The 24,109-nt window shown below is 38.7% G+C and overlaps 1 non-coding gene across 1 annotated transcript; it reads left to right on the plus strand.

Annotated features, from left to right (window-relative positions):
- Positions 1–4,006: 4,006 nt before the first annotated feature.
- LOC136221264 (small nucleolar RNA R71) lies at positions 4,007–4,113 on the plus strand. The gene has a single exon (XR_010685039.1). It is a non-coding gene; the product is annotated as a small nucleolar RNA R71 (small nucleolar RNA).
- Positions 4,114–24,109: the final 19,996 nt, after the last annotated feature.

A 24,109-nucleotide genomic window follows, 5' to 3' on the forward strand; every position in this document is an offset into this window, starting at 1 on the left:
TGTACTCCGTATTTTTTTCATAAGTAACTCAAAAGCTCTATTTACGAAATGAGTACCACCGTCGCTTACCATAACCCTAGGAACTCCAAATCGACAGAATATTGAATTTAAAAACTTAACAACTACTTTAGAATCATTTGTCGGGGTTGCAATTGCTTCAACCCACTTTGAAACATAATCTACGGCTACTAATATATAATTTTTGCCAAAAGAAAGAGGAAAAGGACTCATGAAATCAATTCCCCATACGTCGAAGATTTCAACTTCCAATATGATCGTAAGAGGCATTTCATCTTTCCTTCCTATATTCCCTGTTCTTTGACACTTATCACAGCGGATAATAAATGAACGGACATCTTTAAACAGAGTAGGCCAAAAGAATCCGCATTCAAGTATTCTAGCTGCTGTTTTGCTTACGCTATTATGACCTCCGTAAGCGCTAGCATGACATTCTAACATTATAGAGTCATGTTCAAACTCACTAACACATCTCCTAAGTATTCCATCGCCGCATGTTTTGAACAAGAATGGATCTTCCCAAAAATATTTCTTAACTTCTGAAAAGAATTTTTTCTTTTGCTGAGAAGTCAATCCATCTGGCACAACATGTGCAGCTAAGTAATTGGCTATATCCGCATACCATGGAGCTATGACACTTTGTACTTGCATGAGATGTTCATCGGGGAAATCATCTCGAATACCTGATGTTTCACCGATGGGACCGTTTTCATCCTCAAGTCTTGATAGATGATCGGCGACCAGGTTTTCAACTCCCTTTTTGTCTTTAATCTCAATGTCAAATTCTTGCAATAGTAAAACCCATCTAATAAGACGTGGTTTTGCATCTTTCTTAGCAAATAAATATCGTAAAGCTGCATGATCAGTATAAATGATAACTTTGGATCCTAACAAATAAGATCGGAATTTATCACATGCAAAAACTACTGCTAACATTTCTTTTTCAGTTGTGGTGTAATTTAGTTGTGCACCGGACAAAGTGTGACTCGCATAATATATAACATGAAGTTTCTTATCCTTCCTTTGACCTAATACACATCCTACAGCTAAGTCACTTGCATCACACATAATTTCGAAAGGTAGATTCCAATCGGGTTTCGATATTATAGGTGTACTGACTAAAGCCGTTTTCAAAGTATTGAAAGCTTGTAAACAATCTTTATTAAAATCAAAAGTTGAATCCTTCATAAGCAAATTAGTAAGTGGTTTGGAGATTACAGAAAAGTTCTTTATAAACCGTCTGTAAAAACCTGCATGACCTAAAAATGATCTTACTCCCTTAACAGTGGTTGGTGGGGGTAATTTTTCTATAACTGAAGTCTTTGCTCTGTCCACCTCTAAACCTTTTTCAGATATCTTATGACCTAAAACAATTCCTTCGTCTACCATGAAATGACATTTTTCCCAATTTAATACTAAATTCGTTTCCTCGCATCTAGACAATACTTTATCTAAGTTTTGTAAACACGCATCGAAAGAATCTCCATAAACTGAAAAATCATCCATGAAAACTTCCATTATGTCTTCAATGAAGTCATTAAATATTGCTGTCATACATCGTTGAAAAGTTGCTGGTGCATTACATAGACCAAAAGGCATTCTCCTATATGCAAATGTTCCGTAAGGACATGTGAAGGTTGTTTTATCTTGGTCATCCGGGTAAATGTAAATTTGAAAGAATCCGGAGTAACCGTCTAGGAAAGAATAAAATGCATGCCCGGCTATCCTTTCGATCATTTGATCAATGAAAGGTAGAGGAAAATGATCTTTCCTAGTAGCTTTATTTAGGTTCCTATAGTCTATACAAACCCTCCAACCGGTGGTGGTTCGTGTAGGTATCAGTTCACCTTCATCATTTCTTACAACAGTTATGCCTCCCTTTTTAGGTACACAATGGATTGGACTAACCCATTCACTATTCGAGATCGGATAAATGATTCCATTGTCTAAAAGTTTAGTAATCTCATTTTTGACTACTTCTTTCATGTTCGGATTTAAGCGTCTTTGCCTATCCGCTTTAGGTGGCTTATCCTCTTCTAAGTGAATTTTGTGCATTACTATACTAGGATTAATTCCTTTTAGGTCTGAAATTTGCCATCCCATACTTCCTATCCTATTTCTAACAACTTCTTTCAATTTTTCTTCTTGATCGCTTGTTAATTTGTTAGAAATAATTATAGGTAGAGAATCGCCTCCGCCTAAGAAAGCGTACCTCAAATGACTGGGTAACTCTTTAAGTTCTAATTTAGGGGGTGTTACAATTGAAGGCGGAACTGGTCCATCTTCTCTAATCAAAGGCTCTGGGTCCTTATCATCTAATTCCTCATCTATTATAGGTTCAATCATTTCTTCACTTTGAATTACATCATTGACACATTCCTCGACTAAATCAAGTTTCATACAAGCGAATTCCTCCATAGGGTATTTCATCGCTTTGTTCATATTAAACTCGACCTTATCTTCTCCTATCCTTAAAACTACCTTCCCATCCGACACATCAACTAGGGCGCGTCCCGTGTTCATAAACGGTCTACCAAAAATTAAAGGTCAATTCACATCATATGCAAAGTCTAAGATAACAAAATCGGTAGGAAAAATAAATTTATCGACTTTGACTAAAACATCTTCAATTATACCATATGGCCTCTTAGTGGTTTGATCCGCTAATTGCAAAACCATATTGGTACGTTTGATATCTTCTTCTAAACCTAACTTGTTAAAAATAGACAATGGCATTAAGTTTATACTTGCTCCTAAATCACAAAGACAACTTGGGAATTCAATATCTCCCAACTTACACGGAATAGTAAAACATCCGGGATCCTTGAGTTTAGTGGGCAAATTACTTGATACTATTGAACTACAGTCTTCAGTTAACGAAATGGATGAAATTCCTTCCCAACTGATTTTCTTCGAAATCAAATCCTTTAAAAACTTACCATAGTTAGGAATTTGTGTTATTGCATCCATAAATGTCAAATTGATATGCAAATTTTTAAGTTTATCCAAAAACGTTAGAAGTTGTTTATCATAGTCCTTATTTCGGACTTTGTGCGGAAAAGGTGGCTTGGGTACAAAAGTTTTGGTACCTGCGTCAGATGGTGAAATTTTTGTGTTTAAGATATCCTCTTTGGACTTTGGTAAATCATTTCCTGATAATGTTGCATCTTTGGGCATTTCAGGCCCTTGATAATTTTTCCATGAACGAAGAGTAATAGCCTTCACCTGCTCTTTCGGATTTTCTTCCGTATGGCTGGGAAGACTTCCCTCTTTTCGGGATGGAATTGATTTAGTAAGTTGACCAATTTGAATCTCCAAATTATGGATGCTAGATGAGTGGTTTTTAATAAGCTGATCGAATTTATTTTCGATCCGTTTAAAACCATCGTCGTGATTACTTATTTTTCCACTGATAGCATCTATAAACTTGTCGATTTTAGAAGATAAAGTGCTAATCGTATCTCTTGACTGATTTTGATAATTAGTGGTACAATTTTGATTAGCACTAATATTATTGTTACTGTTATCTTTCCAATTAAGGTTATGATGATTCCTCCATCCAGAATTATAAGTATTAGAATAAGGATTATTAGTTTAGTTTTGCCCTTGGACAAAATTTACCTGTTCGATCTCACTCATATTTTCGTAATCCACATCCGTTTGGATTGGATTGCCATTGGTATCGCGTGGTGCCATAAATTTGTCAATTTTGTGCGATAAAGCAGAAAATTGGGCTTGTAGCATCGCGACTGGATCAAGTTCAACTATACCTTTAACTGATGATGTGGTTGAGGATGATGGTTTTGCCACCGGTATATGTCCACGTTCCACGGGCCACATACTGCTATTGATTGCCATTTCCTCCAAAAGTTCTCTCGCTTGGGCTGATGTTTTCTTCATAAATAGCCCTCCCGACATAGCATCTAATGAACCCCTAGTTGTAGGATTTAGTCCATTGTAAAATGTTTGCATTAAAAGTTCAGCGGGTAATTGGTGGTGTGGGCATAAACGTTGAAGTTCTTTAAAATGTTCCCAAGTTTCATAAAGAGTCTCATTATCGTTTTGAGAAAAAGATGTTAACTCCTTTATGACTCTTGCGGTTTTTGCTAAAGGAAAATATTTAGATAAAAACGCTTGGGCTAATTGTTCCCAACTGGCAAAAGTTGCGGCTGGCATAGAAGTTAACCATTCTTTGGCTCTATCCTTCAAAGTGAAAGGAAAGAGGCGAAGTTTGATTGCTTCTGCAGTCACATCTGGAATTTTAAAAGTGTCACAAATTCTAGGAAATTTGTTAAGTGGGTGTTAGGATTTTGGTTAGCTAACCCGTAAAATGTTACATTATTTTGCAACATATTAAGCAAAGCTGGCTTAATTTCAAATTGATTTGCGGTGATTCTGGGTCTAACGATACTATTGGTTACACCGGCCACACCTGGCCTAGCGTATTCCATAAGTGTTGGTGGGTCTGCCATTTTTTCTGGCTCGGTATGTGTTTTTACTGGGGTCTTATTTTTGTTTTTCTTATATCTTGTTCTTCCTAATGGTTTTCTCAATTTCTGGGTCTATAGGGTCTGGTACAATGCCTGAACTTCGAGAACTGCGCATGAACCTGAAATCTTGCACGAACCGAAACTACCTACAAAACAGAATTTTGAAAAATAAATAAATTAGTAAATGAAAACTATTAAATTACAAAAGTTAAAATAAGTATGTTTAAACCTAGATTCGAAATAAAACACGAAAAATTTAAAATTTTGTCAAAAATTTTGGCGTTCCCCGGCAACGGCGCCAAAAACTTGTTGAGCGATTTCCGCAAGTGCACGGTATACGCTTGTAGTAATAAAAGATATCGAACCCACAGGGAACGCTTTTTAACTAAAACTTTATTTAATTCAGTTTTAATCACGTGTTTAGGTTTAATAAAAGAAATACGTTTAATTGATGGAATTGGTTTTGGTAAATTAGGATTAGATAGAAGGATTATATTGAGTTTAGAGAACAATTTCGTCTTGAGATTTTGATTACAAGACAGATACTTCCGTAATTGGAATAAATAGAAGGTATAAAACTCATTTTCATAAAGCAAAGAAAGCAACTTTAAATTTGTAAAGATTATGGACATGTAACAATATAGGGATTTATTCAATTGAGTGGCTTTGAACCGTAGAAATCTCTCTGGATCGGAGCAGATTGCTACCTTAATCAAACTAGTATTTTATGCCTGATAAGCCGCGATCAGCGATCATGTCATCCATAAAAACTAAATCCGTCAAGTGTTCAACAAAGTTCTTATATGAATAAGATGGAATAGAACGTTTTAATAAAAACACCAATTTATCATTTTGAAAATCATTTTGTCAGAACAATATCAAAATAACAACAGTAAGAATGTATTGAATAAATAAGTATATCATTAATGAAATGTGAATTTTCACAAGTTAACAGAGAAGTAGAAACTTGGATAGCATTGCAACGAAAACTTTGAGATCCGGGTCGTCAATCTTTCTCTCAAACTCTGTAGGTTCGTCAAACCTCATTCGCTTCAGCCGTCAATTCTTCTCGCTGGATCTTCGGAATAGAGACTGGTCTCGTCCACTATCAGAATGAAAACTAAACTAATACTGTGTTTATAACTAATCTAAATACAATTCGTGTACATCACGATTGTTTACAGAAATGAAATCTAACTTTCTGATTCTTTTCTGAATCAGAAACTCAACATAACAACTTTCTTCTCTAATTTCTCTAACTTTTCCAACCTAACCAACCTTGATTTCTGAAATGGATCACTTATTTATAGTTGTTGAAGGGTTGTAAATGACGGGTCGTGTCTGCTGGTGAAGGGTCGCTTTTATCCGAACGAACAGACGCGTTTTTCCGTTTTAAACATGTGTTTAGTGTGCAGGGAGGTTCGCTGTCGCGACTGAGGTTCTGAAAATCTCAGTCGCGACAGGGGGTATAGGGGCGAGCTTGAAACTTCGTTTTTCCCCCGAGCCGGCCTCCGCAAGTCGCGACTGAGATTCTCAAAATCTCAGTCACGACAGAGAGATTATTCCCTGTCTCTCGACTGCTTTTCGTCCTCCTCGAGCGTTCTTCTGACTGATATGCATTCTCGGTACGTTTTTAAGGTTTTTCCTCCATTCTAGCTCCGTTTTAGCTCCGTTTTTGCTCCTATTTGGATTTTACCAAATATTTAAGTACCTTGCATCAAAGAAGTAAATAAAGACGTAAAAGTATTCCAAATGAATATAATTAGCATGATTTCAATGTAAATTTAATGTATTTATGTATGATAATTTAGGTATATTTTGGGCTTAACAAAGCTCTCAAATCGAACCAAGGTATGGTTCGAAATGAATTCATTAAGCCCATTCCACAAACTTCCAGATTCACCTTCTTCATATGAACTTCATCTCATATTTCAACTTGTGAGTTACCCCGGTTCTCCTCCTCCTTGACATTCGTCTTCCATTTTCTATCGATATCAAATGGGATATCTCGACGAATCTTGTCAAACCACTCCCCAATAAGATATTACATTCTCTTCCAACTTCCCACGGCTTGTCAAATGGACCAACCCTGAACCTTCTCGATATCTACTTCACTAGCTTGAAGATTAGCAACCAATTTTCTCCACTCATGACTGACCTCAAATGGAATGTCCTGGTGAAATATATCAACCCAATTCAGAGCGATCCCTTGATCACTCTTCAAAACCCCAACATGACTTTGAGTTGAATCTTTCCGGACTTCACTAACCCTCATGTCATTACCCAGGATTCTATGCTCAACCTCTACACACCCATTCCCATATCAAATATAATACCTGGTGGCACTTGTCAATCCACTTTATATTGATCTTATGAACACTTGTACAAACTCCTTCCTTATCTTAAGCTAACAATCTCGAAATTTCTAGATTTGCCTCTTCACTAACTTGGACACCATCCTGTAACTCTTGAATATCTCCCATTGTCTCAACATCACCCGGAATGTCATTCCCATTCATAAAATACTCCATGAAGCTCACACTCTTCACCACAAGGTTACATCTCATAGACCCCTCATAGGGTGGATTCTTCTTTAACAAACACAACATAGCTCCCAACATATATATTTCAATAAAGCAAAAAAGAATAAGTTTAGATTTTACCAAGTGTGCCACTTGAGTCATTTTCATCATGCATGTTCTAGGAGTAACGGTTCTTTCAAGAGGCGTCACGAGGTACCATTCATCCTCCTCCTTAGAGCTTAATTTACCATGTGTAAGAATAGGTGTACTATGTCTGAGATCCCATCCCATGTCACATGATATCTTCCCCAAAGGTGGAAGCCCTCAAGGTTGCTCTTTTTGAAAGACATGTATTTGTCACCTTCGGACATTGGCTCAACTTCCTCATTTTCAAAATTTCTCTTTCCCTTCTCAACCTCATTCTCCTCTTTGGATCCGACTTCATCATGTGAGAGGTTAGGTAAATGATCCACAGAATCCAAGTTAATGTGATGCGATGTCTTTCGTGTTCTGCCAATGCACCCATTCACATTCAACTCCTGAGTTGGACAAGCAATCAAGGTTGCCTTCCTTTTCTCCATAGACGAGCTCTTCAAGGGTGTAAAGTTATCTTGATTTCATCTTTACATATGGTGTAGGTGTTGCTTCTCGCATGTGAGGTGTCACAATCAAATTTTCATGGCCTTCCTAAGAGCATGTGGCAAGCATCCATCTCTACAACATCATACATAGCTTTATCTCGAGAAGCCCCAATGGCGAAACGAACCTTACACCACTGAGTAACTTGAAGCTTCTCCACCTTATTGACCCAACCAACGCGATAAGGTCTAGGATGTGGCTCGGGAACCAAACCAAACTTGCTCAAAGAGACTCGACTAATGACATTCACTTGGCCTCTTTCATCGATAATCACCTCACATTTCTTCCTAAGAGCTAAGCACCGAGTTCTAAATAAATGATGTCGTGGGCCATGCTCTTTTTCACTAGACATGAGCACCCTCATCACCAAATACGCATTACGCCCATCGCCATCATCATCACCTTTATATGTATCTTTGTTTTGGCTCCACTCAACATCCTTCAACTTATCATCATAATAGAATCTATCTTCATCATCTTCATAAGTAGCCCCATGTTGATTCAACTCAATGTGCTGAAGCTCACTCTCATCATGATAGGCCCCATCTTCGTCACCTTCATAAGTGGCCCCATTTTGGTTCCACTTTATATTCTGACGCTCATTCTCAGTATAGTAAACTTCATCATCTTCATCATAATCAGTTTTATTTGCATGATGATAAAATTCACTATCATCACATAGCTCATTCTCAGAATCGTTCTCTCTTTCTCTTCCTCGAACTCACTCTCATAATAGCCAAGTTCATCATTTCTTTCTAACTCATTCTCGGATCTGTTCTCCTCCTTATCAATCTCCTCTTTGAGTTCGTCTTCTTCATGCTCATATTCAAATTCGTTGCCCTCTTTGTTAACAACCCATTCTTTCCCATGACCTCTCGCTTCCATCCACTCCTTCCTATAGTTCAAGCCGGTTACTCTATTTGTTGAGTTACCTAACTCAAATGACATGCTACATTCCAACATGGTTGAACCACCAACATCTCTCTCATCACCATAACCATCAAGCTCCACACATAATGTGATATTCTTCCCAAAGAGATTATCAAGCCCAAAGTCACTCTCCACTTCTTCAAGATTAAGGCTTTCACCTTCTTTAAGTATACAAGTGAAAGTTTGCCTAAGGGGCATTTCATCAAACACATAATGTGTACCCTTTTCAATTTGAACTTCCTCAATGTTCCCACATACCAACACTCTTTCCTCCTCATTTATAAATGAATTTAAATCCTCATTCACATTTTCATTACCAACAAACTCGCCATGACAATCTAAATCACCATCCACATCATAAACACCCAACTTCTCACTAGTTATTTGATTACCCATAACTCCAACATGAAAAATTGAAAGTGCAGGAATTACCTCTTGAATGTGCAATGGAGGAAAGATTAATGAAGACTCTTTAGGATGCAACATTGGGTCTTCTTCATTTCTTCTACGATGAGCTTTACGGCGTCATCACCAGCTTCTTTGGTTCCTCTTTGTAACCTTTCTATGTTTTCTTGCTCTAGGTTTTCTCTCGTCTTTCTCACACACTCGGCAAGCTTGAATCCATCTCTCTGAATTCGACTTCCCATTCTTCAAGGCTCTTGTTAGTGGCTTCCATTGTCGAAAGAAGTTTCAGGTTAGAAAACGACCGGCTCTAATACCAACTGATATTCACGAGCTGATTTTAATCATAAATCAATAAAAGAGTTTCTTCTCTAGCTAAACTAGAAGGATTTAATCTCAATATTCACGAGCTAAACTCGTAGGAATCGTGGAAATCCCCATTATAAAAAATACTAACCCTAACACAAGCTCTCAAAGAGAAATATAGTTTGATTAATAAAAAGTTGGTTCATCCTTACAAACAAGGAGGCTTAAATAGCTCTCCCAATTAATAAACTAAAATACTAAAAGGACCTAGCTAGGGTTATAAAACAATAAGGATGGATAGGGATAGGATGGGAAAAAGAATGCCAAAATTGCATTTAGGAAAATAAGCCTAAATGGCAAAACAGTAAAATAAAGAGTGGCATAAACTGTAATTATAAAGGAAACTAGAATTCTGACAGCTCAATCAGAATTCTGGAAGCTTTTGTCCCGCTTGTTCCCTAGCCAGTTTTGCTAGAAAATCCATGCCACACGGCGTGTGGCCTTCATCTTGCGCCCAGCCAGCTTCATCAAAATCTCAACGATCCAGACCCCATTTGAGTCACACGGCGTGTGGCTCAAAGGCACACGACGTATGAATTAAAGTAGAAGTTCCAAGGGCTTCTTGCCTTGCCCACATGGTGTGTGCCCTAGTGACACACCGTGTGGGGGAATTGATGCTCACAGCTCCCCTTTCTTCCTTGTCTCACACGGCGTGTGGCTGGGAGCACACGACGTGTGGGAGGCTTTTCCTTCATGGTTTAGCCTCGTGTTGGTGTTCGAGATGTCTACATCACTTAAGTAATTGTATTATGTACAGAAATATATGTAGTCTTCCTAATCCAACCCAGAAAATGTATAGGCAAGGGTTACTGGTTATTCACTATAAATAATTGTGTATATTTCGGTTAATATTTATGCAATTTTTAGTATTATTATCTGTTGGTCCCGTGTGATTAGTTCCAAGGGGGGGTTAGGAACTAATGTAACTTTTTCGCTTAATTATGCTGACTTAATCAATTCTTTAAGTTACTTAACTTAGTTTAGGTCAGCACGGCCGAGAGATGTAAGACAGCTTTAGTCAGATGCTGACTAGAACTGTTTTACTTGTGAGTTGGGAATTAACACTTGAGGTCAGCTTCCAACTCAGCACCAAGATTACTCAGTGTCAGCTTTTACAATTTATATCCTGAGCAATTTAATCAAGCAACACATATATAGATATATTGAGAGAGAGTTAGAAATTACTCAGCAAGACTTATCCTGGTTCGGCCTCTCCGCCTACGTCCAGTCCCTAGAGTCCCTCTGGGCTTTTTCAATCCAATACTGAGCTCTTTAAAGGTAGAGCACAAACCGTTTACAAGGCAGTTGAATATGCAAGAGTACCTTCCTCTATTCGTCTACTCAACTCCTACTAAGTGCTATAACCAAACACCTAGATTTCTCTACCGCTGAGTACTAAAACCGAGTACTCAGCACCACTCTCTCAATTATTACAATTGATACAAACTTGTTCTTTCTAGATGAAGAACACTTTAGATGATTACAAAATCAATCTAGCTTTTACACAGAAGTAGAAATTTGGTGTAAGATCTTTTTCTTGTTTGAATGTGCTTTGTATGTATATACTCTTTTTCTCTTTTGTTTTTCGGCAATCAGCAAAGGATCCAAGAATGAACTTGTCCTTTTATAGTTGAAATCTGAAGTCTCAATCATTTGAATCTGGATCTATCCGTTGAATTCAAACGGCTCTTTCTTGCGTCATTGTTCTGGTCAGCTTCAGATTTGCAGGCCAATCCTGTCGTCTGAAATTAGCAGGCGTCGGGCTTGTCTTCTTCCCGTAGGTTCGTCTTCTAGTGCCAGTTCATCTTTTAGCTAACAAACAGTTGACCCATACATCTCGAAATTGACTCTGTGCGTAATTCCAAGGCTTCTATTATTGGTGCAGACAGATGTCGGATCTTGTCTTTTGGCAAACGGATTAATCGTGTTGTCTTGACGAACACTCAGCTTAACTTTATTGACGTTGCTTTTGTTCTTTGTTTCTGAGTCATATTCTTACTCAGCTTCCGTGGTCAGCTTCGTCTGCAAGCTTTAGTTTAGAGAAAGACTTCTCTTCTTTGATACTGAGTTGCGTTCCACTTAGCTTCTTTGGTCAGCTTCATCTTTAAGCATTTGTTCTGAAGATGACTTTTCTTCTATTATGCTGAGTTGCACTCTACTCAGCTTGTGCTGTGTTCTCATACTGACTTCGTCCTGTCTTACTTTTTATTTCTGTTTTCATTTATACTTATACTCAACATTGAATAAACATATTAGTACAATTAAATCAAAGCACTTAAATTTAATTTCCCCTTAATCATGGATTAACTTAAATAATTTTGTCAAATCAAAATCATGTGGAAAGGTGTTTCAACAAACTCCCCCATTTTGATGTTGGCAAAATATTTAATTTTGAAACTCAGCATTGAGATTCCCCATGATTGAAATTTTTTTTATACCTCTGAAGTTACTCCCTCGTAAGGGTTGCATCTATTGACTTAAATTAACTCTAAACCTTCTAAGATTTAATTGAGTAAAATTAAGACATGCCTATACTGACTTAGTTCAATTCTAGACCTTCCAAGATCTAATTCAGATGAGCCTAGGTCAGTTTTCAGAAGAGATCAATGCTTGAAACATATGTTTACTTAGTTCAATTCAAGTCAGCATTAACAAAATAGAACACGCCAGATAAAACTACAAGTCAAAAACTAAGACTAGCCAATCTATTTCTTCCTGTTGACTTGAGCTTGGTTAGCTAGTCCTTTGCCTTTGGCATTTCTTTGTTGCTGACTCTGAGTTGCAGAACCAGATGCCTCCCCCGTTTTCTGCTGAGTTCCAGCAGCTTGCTTTTCTTTCTCCCCCATTTTGCCATCATCAGAAGATGGAGGAATAAATGTCTCGCGAAGAACATCACGAGTTAGTTTGGCTGAGTATGCTTGGAGTTAACTCGTACTCTCCCGAAGACCGTCGAAGACTGCCATGCCATCATCCAGAGTGGCAGCAGGGATCCTAATGTTAGCACTTAGCATGCTCAAGAGATACTCCTGTGATTTCCCGATCCAAGTTATAAATTCTGACAGCTTGGCATAAGATTGATGGTACATTTTGAGCAACGCAGCATCATAGAACTGACGTTGAGCATTGGTATGCCAGACATGCTTAAGTGTGGCTTGAGAATACTGCAGAATCTCATTTGTCTTTACTTGGTCAGTATCCATTTCTTCTTTACTCAAGTTGAGTAGGCGAACAACTTCACTAATTTGCTCAATGGAACACTGGGAGGAGGAGGAGATTAATTCACGAGCTCCGGTCATCTCAGAACTTAGCTGGGTAAAGAGTTGATGAACCTCAATAGAGGTTGCATAGATTGAGTTTGCAGCTGACAAATTATTGAGTTGACCCTGGAGAGAATTCATATGATTGACCATTGTCAGCTGGAGTTCAGCCAGCTTCACAATAGATTCTTGCTTGGGTTGTTGAGATTGAAAAGATGTCATGACACTCAGTAAGTCCTTGAGACCCTTGATTTCAGTCAAAAGCTGAGTGACAGTAGAGAGTTGAGTTGGCTCAATATTGACAGACCCAGCAGCATCGGCATTAGAGTGATGAATTTCCTGAAGTAAGGCTTGAGCTGAGTTAATGATTCTTCGTCCAGACTCAGTAGCATGCAGGTAAGCATAAGATTCATCATGTTGAGGTTCAGAGGCCGGAATTGGAATAGCACCAGATGGAGGAGGTGTTTGGTGCTGTCCAGACTTAGATGTGCCAGCTTGGTCAGCAGCTGGGCTTTTGTTCAGGTCAGCAGCAGGAACTGACTGGTTTTCATTCTGCGATAAAGGAGTAGGAAGAGGTGGATCGACAAATATATTGAGTTGTTTAGAGTCAGTCTGAAGCTGATTAGTTTCAGAAGGTTGAGGTAGTTCAGTGCTGACCTGAACATGATTTTCCTTTGCTAACTCGTTGTCTTGAGTAGCAGGAACTTCGAGCACTTGCTCGGCAGAAACAGGACCTTTAGGAGCTTTGGGATCGGCTTGTTCCTCAACTTGAGAAACAGAGGCTTGCTTTTTCTTGATTTGGTCCAAAGTCGGTTCAATGACGGTGTTGAAGAATTGGAATTGGAGTGTGGTGAGGTCAGAGATTGGTTCCCTTAGTGGAGAATCATCCAGAAGATCAATGACTGGAGATTTTTGAGCCTTTCGTTTGAGGCGTTTGCATGTGCTGACTTTTGGAGGAGAAGGATCAGTAGCAATAGAGTCAAGAGACTCAGAGGAGGAGTTCAGCCCAAGGTCAGCATTGAGATCTGTCACAGCTTTGTCTTTCGCTTTGGACTCAGCATCAACTGTCTTACTTTGCTCAGTTGGATTCTCAGTTTGCTCAGCATCAACTGTTTGATTTTGCTCAGCAGTAACTGTCTCACTTAGCTCAACATAGTCTGTCTTTTCAGCATCAACCTGACCTCCAAGATCATCCAGTTCTTCTTCTTGGTCAGCAGGAGGTTTCTCAAGATCGATATCTTGACTTCTCACAAAGTGTGAGTCTTCAGAGACTAAAAAGTCTAGAGGAGGTGCATCAATCGGCTTTAACCCAGAAGGTTTCTTCTTCTTTTGCAAAGGTTGCTCAGAGGTTTCCTCACTTTCTTCATCAGTCTCAACTGGCTTTTTCTATTTTTCTGCTGACTTAGGTTCCTCCTGACCTTGCTCAGTATCAACTTTCTTCGCACATGATACAAACCGAATTTTCTTCGGAGCTGAGTTAATATCTTTGGAAGAGGTTTGGGCAGCTTTCCTCTTTTTATCCTACCTAGTGCGATCAGTAGGTTCCGTGTTTACCACCACTTTCGTTCCTTTTGTGGTCGGTATAGCTTGAGCTGCTTCCTCAGCATTAACTTCTTTTTCATTTTCTTAAATAACCCCCTTTCCTTTCTTAGACTTAAGGGGTTGGTTGTATGCTAACCCAAACAGCAGTGCCGCTGTGATTTCAGTACCCCATGACTCAGCTTCACCGACCGTGCTTACCTGATGGTCCTCAAGAATTCTTGTGATGAGAGAGCCCATCCTGAGTTTCCCAGTACTCCGTTGGAATGCTCCGACAAGAAAGACGGGCATATTGAGTGGTTGGTAGGTCAGCATGTGCCAGATAAAATTCTGCTCGAAATTGGAGGCTGATGAGGCGGAGTTGACCTTAGGAAATATGAATTTGGTCAGGATGTAATGAGCCATTTTTTGATTCTGACCCATACACGTGCTGGCTATTTCTCCCTTGTGGTCCTTCGGTTTACAGAACTCAACGGGGTAGTCAAGTTTGGCGTTTGTGGTTCTGAATTATTTACCTTTGGCCGGTAGCTTTAGCAAAGTTTCTAGATAGAATGGAGTTATCATGATGTCCTTGCCTATGACCTTGGTGACTAGATGGTCAGCGTTGTCCTTATCCACTCTTAGATTCGAATAGAATTCCCTTACTAACCGGGGGTAAGTTTTACCGGAGAGAGAAAAGAGTTCTGACCAACCGTTTTTGAAGATCCATTCACAGAACGGTTGCTCAGCTGTTACAAAACTTGGGGAGAACCACCGGCAACGAAGTACCTCACAATTCTTTACACAGTTGTAAACCTGAAGAAATTCCTTTTCCTTAGGTTGCTTGGCTTTCTTTTCCTTCTTCTTTTTCGAAGAGGTTGCTTGGTCAGCTTGAGGGTTCTTGCTCGGAGTGTTGACCTTGGATTGGTCATGCTGACCATGTCCTTGAGACTCAGTAGAAGTCTCTTCGTAGTCCTGCTGAGCAGGAGATGGAGGGTTTTCATCGGAGCGATTTTGGTCATAATCGGCACCGGAGATGTTTTGAGAATCAGACATGATTTTCTCAAGGATTTTAGAGAGGTTTTGGGATGCAAGAGAGAGAGATTGAATGCCAGAAATTTTGAATGTAAAGAGGTATGAGTGGAAATTCGTCCACTATTTATAGAAATGCCAAGTTGATCTGATACGTTGGAGTGGCGGTTTGACCTCGAGATGATCAATCGACAATTATTCTGGCATTTATGACACAATCGGCACATGTGTTTTCTAATTATTGCACTTACGTCATCCTAGGTGGCTATTTAATACGCGTGCTAGCATTAATTGTGCAACGGATCTTTTACTCAGTGTCTAGAATTCTAAACGTTTGATATTCTGAGTAGTCAGTTTCGTAGAAGAATTTCGTTATGCTTAGTAACTCAGCTTATAATAATCACTCAGTATGGATGTCTACTCAGCATACGGTGATTTTGTATTGTTCATATTAGCTCAGCATGCAATAGTTACACATTAAGCATAAATCACTCATCATGTAATAATCACTCAACATTCAATTTAAAAATGGAATTTTATTGAAGAGGATTAGACATACCGATAGCTTCCCTTAGTATGTTAAATTGTTCACGAGCCAATGGCTTCGTAAAGATATCCGCAAGCTGTTCATCGGTTGGAACGTAGGTCAGCTTGATCTCACCCTTGAGTACATGGTCTCTGATGAAGTGATTCCTTATGCTGACATGCTTCATCCTGCTGTGTTGGATTGGATTTTTGGATAAGTCAATGGCACTCTTGTTGTCGCATTTGACTTCGATTATGTCAGTTTGTACTCCATAATCCTCCAGCTGTTGCTTAATCCATAGGACCTGGGCCACACAGCTTCCAACAGCAATGTACTCAGCTTCAGTTATTGACAGGGCCACTGATGATTGCTTCTTGCTGAACCAAGATACTAGATAGATTCCAAGGAAGTGACACCCTCTTGAAGTACTCTTACGTTCTAGCTTATCTCGTCCATAGTCAGCATCAGTGTATCCAATGAGTGTGAAGTCATTTGTATTTGGATACCATAAACATGTATTAACTGAGCTCTGCAAATATCTGAAAATTCTTTTTACAGCTATAAGGTGAGATTCCTTGGGGTCAGCTTGGTATCTTGCGCAATAACATACTGAGTACTGAATGTCAGGCCTACTGGCAGTAAAATAAAGTAGAGAGCCAATCATACCTCAATATAATTTACTATCTACTGACTTACCTTTCTCATCAGCACAAAGGACAGTGTCAGTACCCATTGGGGTAGATATGGGCTTACATTCTTCCATATCGAATTTCTTTAACATTTCTTTGGCATACTTAGACTGACTGATGAAGATGCTGTTCTTACCTTTCTTTATTTGTAGTCTAAGGAAGAAGTTGAGTTCCCCCATCATTGACATCTCGAACTTAGTTTGCATCTGTTTACTAAATTCTTTGCACATAGATTCATCAGTAGCACCAAAGCTTATATCATCTACGTAAATTTGTGCCAGCAGGGTATTTTTACCCTTTTTCTTAATGAATAAGGTTGTGTCAGCTTTGCCTCTGACATAGTTCCTAGTCAGCAGGAAACTGGTCAACCTCTCGTACCAAGTATGCGGTGCTTGTTTTAGGCCGTACAAGGCCTTCTTGAGTTTATAAACGTGGTTTGGAAATTTGGATCTTCAAACCCTGGAGGCTGACTAACATATACCTCTTCGTTTATAAATCCATTAAGAAAAGCACTTTTGACATCCATTTGATATAGTTTGAAGTTCATGAAACTAGCATATGCACATAATATACGTATAGCCTCTAACCTAGCAACAGGAGCAAAGGTCTCACCATAGTCAATGCCCTCTTGCTGACTATAGCCTTGGGCTACGAGTCGGGCTTTGTTCCTGACTACATTGCCTTGCTCGTCTAGTTTGTTTCAAAAGACCCACTTAGTTCCTATGGTCTTTTGATTCCTAGGTTTTGGTACTAGATCCCATACCTCATTTCTTTTGAACTGATCAAGCTCCTCTTGCATAGCATTGATCTAGTGTTCGTCGTGCTCAGCATCCGAGAAGTTCTTTGCCTCATGAACTGAGACGAATGCAACATTGCTGAGATACTTTCTAAGCTGATCTCTCGTCATCAACTTATTTTCAGCAGCATCAAGAATGGACTTCTCCGAGTGTCCTCTTGGAATTTTGACTTCTTTAGGTAATGTTGAGTTTTCTGGAATATGTGTTTCTACAATTTCTGCAGGAGTTGATTTGTCAGCAAAGGTAATTTCGGGTTCGTGTTTACCTTTGGTCAGCCCTTGTGGTGACGACTCAGCGGCTCCATTTTGGTCAGCGGAAGCTGAGCCTGGGTCATCTTCAACGGACTGAGTTGTCTTTCCTGCAGGGTCAGTTTCATCGAACTCAACATGTAGAGACTCTTCTACAACCTGAGTTCATTTATTATACACCCTATATGCTTTACTGTTAGTTGAGTACCCAAGAAAGATCGCTTCGTCAGCTTTAGCATCAAATTTAGCAAGGTTTTCTTTTGTGTTGAGTATAAAACATTTACACCCAAAGGCATGAAAGTAGCCAATGTTGGGCTTTCGTCCTTTCCAAAGTCTAACTAAAGCCCTATTTAGTATATAGCATGCTGTGTGGACAGCTTCACCCCAGAAATACTTTGGAAGCCTATTTTCACTCAGCATTGTCCTAGCAATTTCGACTATTGTTCTGTTCTTCCTTTCAACAACCCCATTTTGTTGAGGAGTCCTAGGAGCAGAAAAATTATGGTCAATACCACTAACTTCACAGAATTCGTCAAACTGTTGGTTTTTGAATTTTCTGCCATTATCACTTCTAATATGAGCTACTTTTAGGTCTTTGTCAGTTTCAAGTCTTTTGACTAATGTGAAAAACATCTCAAATGTTTCATCCTTGCTACTCAGCAAGATGATCCAAGTATACCTAGAGAAATCGTCTACAATGACTAAGGAAAATTTCTTACCGCCCAAGCTGAGTGGCTGGACAGGTCCGAAAAGGTCCAAATGTAGTAATTCCAATGGGCGCTTGGTTGAGACAATATTTTTATTTTGAAAAGACTTTTTAGTTTGTTTACCTTGCTGACAAGCATTACATAATTGATCTTTCTCAAATATAAGTTTGGGCAATCCCTCAACTAATTGCTTTCTTGCTAGTTTGGCAAGGAGGTCCATGCTTACATGACCAAGTCTCGTATGCCATAGCCAGGAGTTGTCCTCCTTTGACACAGCATATATTTTTTGAGAAATTCTTTTCTAAACTCAACACGTAGACATTGTCAACACGAGGGGCAGTTAAAATCAAATTATTTGTTTTTCCCTCGAGTATATGACACTCAGTGGCATCAAATACAACCTTTCTACCGCTATCACACAGCTGAGCTACGCTCAATAGGTTATATTTGAGACCCCTGACTAGGGAGACTGACTCAATAGTAGGGTTACCTCCGATAGTACCTGAACCGACTATCTTACCCTTTTTATTGTCTCCGAAGCTTACACTTCCACCTCGTTTACGCTCAAGTGTGATGAATTGAGTTTCATCACCAGTCATGTGCCTCGAGTATGCGATGTCAATATACCAAAGCTTTGACTTCTCCACGCACCTCAGGCTCACCTGCATTTTGAATCATTCATCTTTAGGTACCCAATTCTTTTTGGGTCCTCGTTGGTTAGCATAGACAGGTGCTACATCATGTTTTAATTTGTGATGACATATATTTATTGTGTGGCCAGCTTTACCACAGAAGTCACAATAGGTCACCTTTTGAGAGTGATTTTGTTTCTGGTCAGCACGATTGTGCTGAGCATGCCAACATACCTTAGTGGTATGGCCTTTCTTTCCGCAGAAGTCACATTGGACATTCCACCGAGTATACCAACATACATCAATGGTGTGCCCTCTTTTCCCACAATAGTCACACTGACTATTCCGCTGAGTGTACTGTCTATGCTGACCAGTACCTTGAAACTCAGCATTGGGATAGAACCCTTTCTTTGCCGATTTACTCAGCTGGTTCTATATGGGTGTGATGTCCTTTCTAAGCTTCTTTGACTCAGTTTGGACTTCCGAGATAAAACCATGCATGACTTTTAGATTTTCGTCTTGCCTGGTGTTGTCTTGGAGAAGATATCGGAGGTCACTCAGTTTGACGTCTTCAATCTCATCACATCGCCTGCTGAGTGCCTTTATTTACTTGTTACACTTTTTAGTTAGTGTGTATAAATCACTCAAGGCGTTAACCATTTCATTTCTAAGAAAGAGTAAGGATGTTACCTCGTTGGAGTGGTCCTCTTAGTCAGTGTCATCTGAGAGGTCAGCTTCCTCAGATTGGCAGTGGTCAGCAGCGTCATCGTCCATGAAGCATATATTTGCAGTCTCATTAGCATCAGCTTCTGATGAGGTTGACTCATCACTGTCACTCCACGTAGCCACTATAGCTTTTCTGCTACCTTTCTTTTCTTTCTTCAGATTTGGGCAGCTTGATTTAATGTGCCCAGTTTGGTGGCATTCAAAACACGTGACATGCTTGGAGCTGTCCTTTTTGTATTTGTCGCTGGACTCAGCTCTGTACTTATCACTTCGTCTGAATGGCCTTTTGCTGTTCTTATCATTCTTTCTGAACAGCTTCTTCATTTTCCTGGTAAACATGGCCATCTCCTCATCATCTGATGAGTCAGCTTCGCTTGAGTCAGCTTTCATGACAAGTGATTTTGTCCTCTGACTTTTCTTTAGCTTCAAAGTTCTTCATTAAGATCCCATGGGTCAGCAGAGATCCGATCAACTCGTCATATTTGTACGTGGTCAAGTCTTGAGCTTCTTCCACATCCATTTTCTTAGCTTGCCAGCTCTTGGGTAGACTTCTCAAGATCTTCTTCACTTGCTCTTCTTCTGTGAAGTTCTTGCCGAGTCTTTTCAGCTCATTTATGATGTTGGTGAATCTAGCATTCATTTCTGAGATGTCTTCGTTGTCATTCATCTCGAACAGCTCGTATAACCTCATATGTTGGTTCACCTTTGACTCTTTGACCTTACTCGTGCCTTCATAAGTTACTTCAAGCTTCTTCCATATTTCCTATGCTGACTCACAACCTGAAATTTTGTTTTACTCTGCAGCATCTAACACACAGTGAAGCATATTGATAGCTGAAGTGTTATTTTGTAATTTTCTTAGGTCATCTTCTGACCACTCAGTTTTGCTCTTAGCGACTTTCTCATTATTTACCATTTTGAAAGGCACAAATGGGCCTTGGACTATTGCAAGCCATGCACTCATGTTTGTGGTTTGAATAAAGTTTTTCATCCTGTTCTTCCAGAATGTATAATTTGATCCGAAGAACAAGGGAGGCCGACTAATTGATAATCCCTCAGGGAGTATCTGTGTTGTTTGATTTTCGGGAAGGAAACGAGTGCTGTTCTCAGCCATTTATCGAGATCAGCTCAAGATAGTTATATCTTTGAGTAGTGAGCTACTTAGCTCTAATACCACTTGTTGGTCCCGTGTGATTAGTTCCAAGGGGGGTTAGGAACTAATGTAACTTTTTCGCTTAATTATGCTGACTTAATCAATTCTTTAAGTTACTTAACTTAGTTTAGGTCAGCACGGCCGAGAGATGTAAGACAGCTTTAGTCAGATGCTAACTATAACTGTTTTACTTGTGAGTTGGGAATTAACACTTGAGGTCAGCTTCCAACTCAGCACCAAGATTACTCAGTGTCAGCTTTTACAATTTATATCCTCAACAATTTAATCAAGCAACACATATATAGATATATTGAGAGAGAGTTAGAAATTACTCAGCAAGACTTATCCTGGTTCGGCCTCTCCGCCTACGTCCAGTCCCTAGAGTCCCTCCGGGCTTTTTCAATCCAATACTGAGCTCTTTAAAGGTAGAGCACAAACCGTTTACAAGGCAGATGAATATGCAAGAGTACCTTCCTCTATTCGTCTACTTAACTCCTACTAAGTGCTATAACCGAACACCTAGATTTCTCTACCGCTGAGTACTAAAACCGAGTACTCAGCACCACTCTCTCAATTATTACAATTGATACAAACTTGTTCTTTCTAGATGAAGAACACTTTAGATGATTACAAAATCAATCTAGCTTTTACACAGAAGTAGAAATTTGGTGTAAGATCTTTTTCTTTTTTGAATGTGCTTTGTATGTATATACTCTTTTTCTCTTTTGTTTTTCGGCAATCGGCAAAGGATCCAAGAATCAACTTGTCCTTTTAAAGTTGAAATCTGAAGTCTCAATCATTTGAATCTGGATCTATCCGTTGAATTCAAACGGCTCTTTCTTGCGTCATTGTTTTGGTCAGCTTCAGATTTGCAGGCCAATCCTGTCGTCTGAAATTAGCAGGCGTCAGGCTTGTCTTCTTCCCGCAGGTTCGTCTTCTAGTGCCAGTGCGTCTTTTAGCTAACGGACAGTTGACCTATGCATCTCGAAATTGACTCTGTGCGTAATTCCAAGGCTTCTGTTATTGGTGCAGACAGATATCGGATCTTGTCTTTTAGCAAACGGATCAATCGCGCTGTCCTGACGAACACTCATCTTGACTTTATTGACGTTGCTTTTGTTCTTTGTTTCTGAGTCATATTCTTACTCAGCTTCTGTGGTCAGCTTCGTCTACAAGTTTTAGTTTAGAGGAAGACTTCTCTTCTTTGATACTGAGTTGCGTTCCACTCAGCTTCTTTGGTCAGCTTCATCTTTAAGCATTTGTTCTGAAGATGACTTTTCTTCTATTATGCTGAGTTGCACTATACTCAGCTTGTGCTGTGTTCTCATACTGACTTCGTCATGTCTTACTTTTTATTTCTGTTTTCATTTATACTTATATTCAACATTGAACAAACATATTAGTACAATTAAATCAAAGCACTTAAATTTAATTGCCCCTTAATCATGGATTAACTTAAATAATTTTGTCAAATCAAAATCATTTGGAAAGGTGTTTCAACATTATCATCTTTTGGCCACTTAAATTTGTTTAAAGTGACATATTACCCCTGAATTTCTATTAGCATCTTGAAGTTGTTTAAAGTGGTAAATATTTCAATTTTTTCTAGTCTTTTCTTGCTCTGCCACATTGGACGTATTGAATTAATTGTGTCACTTTAAGCGAGTTTAGAAATCTAATGAAACAATTTTGTAAGTTTAAGAGATCAATTAATTTTTTGAACCAAGTTCAAAAAATCATAATTACTTTATGGTATCATGCAAAATGACATCATAAGCATGACGTCAGCTCTACCATCCTCAAAGCCCAAAATCACGTGTGGAGCTAGCAGCCCAAGTCCCACGATTGCAAACCAAATACGGCTAGCAGAAGTAACCTCCTAATACAAAGGAACCTTCCATAGTCCTAGGAGATAAAGGATTCTTCCCAGAATTCGGACTCTTTGAGGGATAAGGAATTCTAATCCATATGGATTTCGAAAGATGCGACAAACTTAAACCTAAACAATACTATAAATATACATATATTGGTACAAGGTTCGGTACGTTAACTACTATCTCTCAACTAATTCATACCCTTCAATCTGATCCAATCATAAACTGATTTAGGCATCGTAGCGGGTTCACCGGACTCCGATCCCGTCTGACCCACATTCTGTTTTACAGATTCACTACGACGTCAGATTGTTTTAGTGTTTTGGACACCTAAGCAATATCAGGTAAGCCGTTATCACTTTATAATGATAATTGCTCATTATTATATATTGATGACTTGATGTAAACTTTTGTCAACTTTCCTTGACAATTTATTGACCTCCAATAAGAGCCAAAACGTAATAAACAATGGACAAAAAGAAGAACCCACTCTCCCATTCACTTGTGTAAATATCCAAAAACATGCATGAAACCAAAAACCCTTTTAGCTAAGCATGCATATGCAAGCAATGACTTAATCCAAGCAAATTATAACATGTGTTATATATTCATGGATATATGGATAAGGGTATCATACATATGGACAAGATGTGACCCACTCTATTTAATATATATAGTTGTAAAGTCCCCAACACCCATTCCTTGCTTTGCTAGTAGAATATGGGCTGCAATCAAATTTCAGAGTGACTAGTCACTTCTCGAGCTACCAGAAGTAGATAGAAGAAGAAGAAGCAGCAAAGCAAATTAAGAACAACTTATCCAATTTGGATCATATCCATAAGATGGGGGCAAGAGAGATCCTATTTGTCTTCTCATGACTTTGATTTTGATTTTGATCCTTTCTTCTTTGCTTATTTCTCAAGTGCATATATGCATATGCTCTTGCATCATCATTTTTTAAAGAATATCAAGATGACACTGAAGTGTGTGGGCTCGAGGGTAAGGAAGTGACTCTTGTGGCATCCACTTGAGTTCGATTTCAGACATTATAACTTCAAGTCTCATAAATGAAAAATGAGTTCAATTTTAGATTCTGACCGCCCTCTAATCTTAACGTTATCGGCACCTAACAAATTAGTCAAGTACAACCATTCCTTAGCTCTCCTCCATTGTCTTGACATAGAGAAACAAAATTCTAAGATTCTGTATATATATATATATATAGTAACAGATTTAGGATTCATCTGTAAAGAAGAAGAGTATTTGGAATGATTAATGTGTGGTAAATTGATATTTTTCACATGTTTTTCTAAAAAAAATTAAAATTCCATACAACTTTCATGAAATTTTCTAGTCCAATAACTAACACATGGAGAAAGTGATTATAGTTGACTTATTTATTAAAATATTGCTGAGTTTGGTGGACCAGTTTTATTAAAATATAGAGCTACTAACATTAGTGAACTATATACTTATTTTTTAAGATAAAAATCCTTTAATTTTATATTACTGTTGTAACATTAAAATCACAATCATTGCAAAATAACGAAATAATTAATAATTATATCGTTGACTCTTTGTTG

The sequence above is a fragment of the Euphorbia lathyris genome, chromosome 2 (assembly GCF_963576675.1).
Source record: "Euphorbia lathyris chromosome 2, ddEupLath1.1, whole genome shotgun sequence".
Classification (NCBI taxonomy): domain Eukaryota; kingdom Viridiplantae; phylum Streptophyta; class Magnoliopsida; order Malpighiales; family Euphorbiaceae; genus Euphorbia; species Euphorbia lathyris.